We start from the raw sequence: 7,606 nt of genomic DNA on the forward strand, positions 1-7,606 counted from the left end.
TGAAAAAGTTGGCTTAAAGCTCAACATTCAGAAAATGAAGATCATGGCATCTGGTCCCATCACTTCATGGGAAATAGATGGGGAAACAGTGGAAACAGTGTCAGACTTTATTTTTTGGGGCTCCAAAATCAGTGCAGATTGTGACTGCAGCCATGAAATTAAAAGATGCTTACTCCTTGGAAGGAAAGTTATGACTAACCTAGATAGCATATTCAAAAGCAGAGACATTACTTTGCCAACAAAGGTCCGTCTAGTCAAGGCTATGGTTTTTCCAGTGGTCGTGTATGGATGTGAGAGTTGGACTGTGAAGAAAGCTGAGCGCCGAATTGATGCTTTTGAACTGTGGTGTTGGAGAAGACTCTTGAGAGTCCCTTGGACTGCAAGGAGATCCAACAAGTCCATTCTCAAGGAGATCAGCCCTGGGATTTCTTTGGAGGGAATGATGCTAAAGCTGAAACTCCAGTACTTTAGCCACATCATGCGAAGAGTTGACTCACTGGAAAAGACTCTGATGCTGGGAGGGATTGGGGGCAGGAGGAGAAGAGGACGACAGAGGATGAGATGGCTGGATGGCATCACCGACTCGAAGGACATGAGTCTGAGTGAACTCCGGGAGTTGGTGATGGACAGGGAAGCCTGGCGTGCTGCGATTCATGGGGTTGCAAAGAGTTGGACATGACTGAGCGACTGATCTGAACTGAACTGGTATATAAAATAATCAACAAGGACCTATTATATAGAGAACTGTTTTAATATCTTGTAATAACCTATAATGGAAAATAATCTAAATATGTGTTTGTGTGTGTGTGTAAGCGCTTAGTCACTCATTCATGTCTGACTGTAGCCCGCTGGGCTTCTCTGTCTATGGGATTTTTCAGGCAAGAATACTGGAGTGGGTTGCCATTTCCTTCTTCAGGGGAATCTTCCCAACCCAGGGATCAAACCTGCATCTCTTGAGGCTCCTGCATTGGAGGCAGACCCTTTACCTGCAGAGCTATCAGGGAAGCCCCATGTATACGTGTATATGTATATATGACTGAATCACTTTGCTATACACCTGAAACTAACACAACACTGTTAATCAGCTATACTTCAATAAAACAAAAAGTAAATGAGAGAATTATCATATTATAAAGTGATACATTCATACAATGGAATATTAGCCATATATTTAATAGTACATACAATATGGATTCCATTTGAAAGTCCAAAACTCAGTCGTGTTTGAATCTTTTTGACCCCATGGGCCATACAGTCCATTGAATTCTCCAGGCCAGAATACTGGAGCGGGTAGCCTTTCGCTTCTCCGGCAGATCTTCCTGATCCAGGAATCGAACTGGGGTCTCTTGCATTGCAAGCGGCTCCTTTTCCAGATGAGCTACCAGGGAATCCCCAAGGATCTATCAGAGATTCCATTTACACAGAGTTAACAAACAGGTAACACTAGTCTATGATGCTGGAGGTCGAATGGTGGACCTTTAGTAAGGAGGCAAAGACTGGAAAGGCGTGAAGCTGTTCTGGCAGTGTTTTGTTTAATAACTTGGGAGTGTGGAAATTAATGGGAAACCTCATGAAGATGGAGTCAGGAGGCCAGAAGGGGGAACTCTTAGGCAGTACCACTCACCATCAACTGCAGGAAGAACTGCCATTTAAGGACCCCAACAGAAGAATTATCAAAAAGAGTCATCAATCACAGATCCCAACAGAAAAAGATGAACATTGGATCTCTGACAAGAAATAAACTAACTGAGAAACTGCCAATGAGACACTGAACTGTCACTTTTCTCCAGCATACTTTCACTCAGAACAAAACCTCCCATCTTCCTCCTTTTTCCTCTGTAACACTCCTCTCCTCTCCTCTGTTTATTGGTCTTTTGTTATAAAGCTATGGCTTTTGTTATTAAAAAATAACTATGGATTTTGTTATAGCTTGCCTGTCCTGAATCGCAAATCTCTGCTATTCCTGAATAGACCCATTTTTGCTGCTAAAAATAACTTTTGTTTTTAAGGTCAGCAGGAGCCAGTTATATGTGTTTGTTCACTTTATGGAAATTTGTCAAAAGTACACCTAAAACATGTGCACATTTATGTACACAAGTCATATGTTGATAAAAATTTAAAATACTAGACTAGGGAATTCCCTGGTGGTCCAGTGCTCAGGACTCACTCTTTCACTGCCAAGAGACTGGCTTCAATCCCAGTTTGGGGAACTAAGATCCCTCCCAGGCATGCGCGCACGAGGCCGGTTGGGCAGGGCGGAGAGGGGAGGGGGCGCCGGCGGCGGCCAAGGAGGTGTAGTTATTTCAGCGGTCTGGACGGTGCGTGGCGGCGCGGGTGGCCACGAGAAAAGTAGGCGTAATGGTTATGAAAGCTTCTGTAGAAGATGATGATTCAGGATGGGAGCTCGGTATACCAGAAAAGATGGAAAAAAGCAACACAAACTGGGTGGACATAACCCAAGATTTTGAAGAAGCTTGTCGAGAATTAAAGTTGGGAGAACTGCTTCATGATAAGCTATTTGGTCTTTTTGAAGCCATGTCTGCCATTGAAATGATGGATCCCAAGATGGATGCTGGCATGATTGGAAACCAAGTTAATCGGAAAGTTCTCAATTTTGAACAAGCTATCAAGGATGGCACCATAAAAATTAAAGACCTCACCTTGCCTGAATTGATAGGGATAATGGATACATGCTTTTGCTGTTTGATAATGTGGTTAGAAGGCCATTCCTTGGCACAGACAGTATTTACGTGCCTTTACATTCATAATCCAGATTTTATAGAAGATCCTGCCATGAAAGCTTTTGCTCTGGGTATCTTGAAAATCTGTGACATTGCAAGGGAAAAAGTAAATAAAGCTGCTGTTTTTGAAGAGGAAGATTTTCAGTCAATGAATTATGGATTTAAAATGGCTAACAGTGTGACAGATCTTCGAGTTACAGGCATTCTAAAAGATGTGGAGGATGACATGCAAAGAAGAGTAAAGAGTACTTGAAGTCGACAAGGAGAAGAAAGAGACCCAGAAGTTGAACTAGAACACCAACAATGTTTAGCAGTATTCAGCAGAGTGAAATTTACTCGAGTGTTACTGACAGTGCTTATAGCCTTTACTAAGAAAGAGACCAGTGCTGTTGCAGAAGCTCAAAAATTGATGGTTCAAGCAGCAGATCTTCTTTCTGCCATTCATAATTCATTGCATCATGGTATCCAGGCCCAGAATGATATTACAAAAGGAGATCATCCCATTATGATGGGTTTTGAGCCACTTGTTAACCAGAGACTACTGCCACCCACCTTCCCTTGATATGCAAAACTAATAAAAAGAGAAGAAATGGTCAACTATTTTGCAAGATTGATAGATAGAATAAAAACTGTCTGTGAGGTGGTCAATTTAACAAATTTACATTGTATCTTGGATTTTTTCTGTGAATTTAGTGAACAATCACCTTGTGTTCTTTCGAGATCTCTATTACAAACCACTTTCCTGGTGGATAAAAAAAAAGGTCTTTGGAAACCATCTCATGCAAGACATGGTGAAAGATGCTCTTCGGTCTTTTGTCAGTCCTCCGGTGCTCTCCCCAAAGTGCTGCCTATATAATAATCACCAGGCTAAGGACTGTATTGACTCTTTTGTTACTCACTGTGTTCGGCCATTCTGTAGTCTTATTCAGATCCATGGACATAACAGGGCTCGGCAGAGAGATAAACTCGGTCATATTCTTGAGGAATTTGCTACCTTGCAGGATGAGGCAGAGAAGGTTGATGCAGCCCTTCATACTATGCTGTTGAAACAGGAGCCCCACAGGCAGCATTTGGCCTGTTTAGGTACCTGGGTCCTTTACCATAACCTTCGCATTATGATACAGTATCTCCTAAGTGGCTTCGAATTGGAGCTCCACAGCATGCACGAGTATTATTACATATATTGGTATCTCTCTGAATTTCTTTATGCCTGGTTGATGTCGACATTAAGTCGTGCCGATGGCTCTCAGATGGCAGAGGAAAGGATAATGGAAGAGCAGCAGAAAGGCCGTAGTAGTAAAAAAAAACAAAAAAAAAGAAAGTTCACCCATTGAGCTGAGAGATCACAATGAGCCAGGCATATCAGAACATGTGTGCTGGAATGTTTAAAACCATGGTAGCTTTTGACATGGATGGCAAAGTACGAAAACCCAAGTTTGAGCTTGATAGTGAACAAGTTCGATATGAGCACAGATTTGCTCCATTCAACAGTGTAATGACACCACCACCAGTGCACTATCTGCAGTTCAAGGAAATGTCTGACCTCAATAAATATAGCCCTCCTCCTCAGTCTCCAGAACTGTATGTGGCAGCTAGTAAGCACTTTCAGCAGGCAAAAATGATACTGGAAAATATCCCAAACCCAGACCATGAGGTCAATAGAATTTTAAAGGTTGCCAAACCCAACTTTGTGGTTATGAAGTTATTGGCAGGAGGACACAAAAAGGAATCCAAGGTTCCTCCTGAATTTGATTTCTCTGCTCACAAATATTTTCCTGTTGTGAAACTTGTTTGAGAGAAAGACTGAAAAGGTGACCAAAAGGGTGGAGTCTACTTTCAGATTCTGTTCTTAGAGGATCTATCCATCAGTCTTACCACATAACGTGAAGTGAAATGGATTTCTTGGATAACAACCCATTATAAGGAATACTTTTAATTTGACAGCCTTATATGACGTGAATGAAAACTGCTGTTTTAAAGTGGTTTATTATGTTCCATGGATGAAACTAGTCTTATCGAATGCATTGATGAATGTTATATGGTTTTATTACAGATTTAATCATAAAAAAAAAAGATCCCTCCCATAAGGGATAAACCATAAACCACCACCAAAAACACAAGACTAACACGTGTCATTTTCTTATGTGTTTTTCTCCAGTTATCTTCAGCTGCAGTGTTGTAGGCACAGAATAGGTGCTAAGTTGGATTTAACCAGGGCTGCGGTTTTATCAAGCAAGAAGTACAAAGAAGCCAGAGAGGGACAAGGGGGCTGAGGGTGGATTCACAGGAAGGCTAGAATGACTGGTGTTACAACAGGAGCAGGTGAGAATGTAACCTAAAGTGGGGACTGGCTGTTCGCCACTCAAATGCCAATAAAGAGGCCAGATTGGTGCAAAGAAAAGTTTGCTTTATTTTGGATGCCTGCAAACTGTGTGTTGGGGGAGGGTTCTCCAGTCCAAAGGTTGCCTCCCCTCCCACTGACAATCAGTGTGTAAGAGCTTTTATAGGCTAGAGGGGGCTACATGCGGAAACAGCACAGTCAGCTCTGATAGTCATTTTTTAATAGTCATCTTGAAATTGGTCACCAGTGGTCAGTGTCATCTTGATTGTTTCAGGCACAGTTTACCTTCAGTTCCAAATGGGGTCAATTTGTCCCCATTTCTTTGAGACCAATTCTCGGAACTGTGGCAGCTTATGTCATGGCTACAATCTGGTCATCATGTAGTTAACGTCTTCCACCTGGTGGAGGTTTCAGTCTCTATAAGACAGCTCATAGGATATGGCTCAGAATATTATCTAGGGCCCTTGAGAAGGAACTAAAGGTCCTTGATTATGTTTAATGACTAAACTATTTTATTTAGTCCTGTTGGACTATTTCAGAGAAGGCAATGGCACCCCACTCCAGTACTCTTGCCTGGAAAATCCCATGGACGGAGGAGCCTGGTAGGCTGCAGTCCATGGGGTTGCTGAGGGTCGGACACGACTGAGCGACTTCTCTTTCACCTTTCACTTTCATGCATTGGAGAAGGAAATGGCAACCCACTCCAGTATTCCTGCCTGGAGAATCCCAGAGACGGGGGAGCCTGGTGGGCTGCCATCTATGGGGTCTCACAGAGTTGGACACGACTGAAGCGACTTAGCAGCAGCAGCAGCAGCATTGGACTATTTTCCTTCCTTTCCACATTTTGTCACTTCTCTGATTACACTTACCCTTTGGCTAAAGTTTGTCCAGAGACAAAAGTCGGACAGAGGACATGGTGGGGGCAAGGACCGTAGGGTCCCACCCCATGTCAAGAAGGGAAGAAAGAAGATGCGGGAGTTGAGGCCAGGGAGGAGGTCGTTGGGCTGGAGGAGTGAAGGTCTGGAGGTGCTAAAGATTACTGGAGTTGGGAGTGGAAGGCTTAGAAGGAAGATTGTGGTGGAGTCAGACAGAATGATATCTGAGACTGAGATTTCAGAGTTGTCCTCACTGGTAAAGCTAAGGTCAGGGTGAGATCTTGAGAATGCAGAGCTGAGGCAATGTGGAGGGAAGTCAGGCCGTGGGGGAGGGTTGTCGCCATGGATTAGCAATCACCTGCACTACATGGGGAGTGGGCTTAGAGAGAGTGATGGCATTCCTGGAGGAATGAGAGGCTATGACAGCTTTGTGATCAGAAGGCTGCAACAATCAAAGGTAAGGGAGTGCATATTCTGAAGACATTGAAGTTCAAAGAAAATGGTCTGGAAGCACTGATGAGGAAGGACACGACATTTGAGAAATTCTGAATTAGAAATGTCAAGAATCCTTCTATTCACAAAAGGGAATACTATATAGCAGCAAACATGGGCAGACTGCTGCTTCAGGAAACACTGATGCTGCAGCCAGTGATCACCTGCCCAGAGGAGGGGTGTCTGTGCCTGGGGAAGAGCAGGAGGAGACTTCTGGAGGGCTGGTGATGCTGTCTATCTTGATCTGGGGAGTGGCTTCCATGAGTGTATGTATTTTATTACAATGAATCAAGCTGTGCAATTAGAATTTATGCATTTGTCTGCTTGTACGAATTGCTTATAAATATCCAGATGGTACTATGCAGTGTTAGGTATGACGGTAAAAAGCCTGGCACACAGCCAGGTACACACAAGATACTCAGTATTTGCTGGGTGCGTGAGAATAATGATAGTTAATTAGTTATAATGTCAACCACCATTGACTGAGCTCTTCCTGTGGACTAGGCACTTCCCTCAATGATTCATTGCTTTATTTTTTTAATATTTATTTATTTGCTTTTGGCAATGTCAGGTCTTAGTTTGTGTCACATGAGATCTTCCTTGTGGCATGTGTGCTTCTCTCTAGTGCAGGGGCCCCTGAGCACTTGGGCTCATTAGTCACAGCACGTGGGCTTGGTTACTCTGCAGCTTGTGGGATCTTATTTCCCCAACCAGGGATTGAACTTGTGTACCCTGCATTGCAAGACGGATCACCTCCAGTAGAGAAGTTCTGACCCCCTCAGTAATTTACATGTAACTCACTTAATCCTCATAAAAACTCTATTAGGCTATGTATATCTATAGCCATATCTATTTCATCTCTATGTATATACTATTATCCTCATTTTGTGGATGAGGAAACTCAAGCACAGAGGGGTCAAGAAACTTGCCTAAGGCCACACAGCAAGGAGAGTCCCTTGGACTGCAAGTAGATCAAACCAGTCAATCCTAAAGGAAATCAACCCTGAATATTCATTGGAAGGACTGATGCTGAAGCTGCAGCTCCAATACTTCACCTGATGCAAAGAGCCGACTCATTGGAAAAGTCCCTGATGCTGGGAAAGATGAAAGGCAAAAGAAGAGGGCAGCAGAGGATGAGATGGTTGGTCGGCATCATT

The 7,606-nt window shown here is 43.2% G+C and overlaps 1 pseudogene; it reads left to right on the forward strand.

The window, feature by feature from the left end:
- Positions 1–2,264: 2,264 nt before the first annotated feature.
- On the forward strand, positions 2,265–4,599 carry LOC104995898 (annotated as a pseudogene).
- The last annotated feature ends 3,007 nt before the right edge of the window (positions 4,600–7,606 follow it).

The sequence above is a fragment of the Bison bison genome, unplaced genomic scaffold (genome assembly GCF_000754665.1).
Source record: "Bison bison bison isolate TAMUID 2011002044 unplaced genomic scaffold, Bison_UMD1.0 scf7180017864289, whole genome shotgun sequence".
Classification (NCBI taxonomy): domain Eukaryota; kingdom Metazoa; phylum Chordata; class Mammalia; order Artiodactyla; family Bovidae; genus Bison; species Bison bison.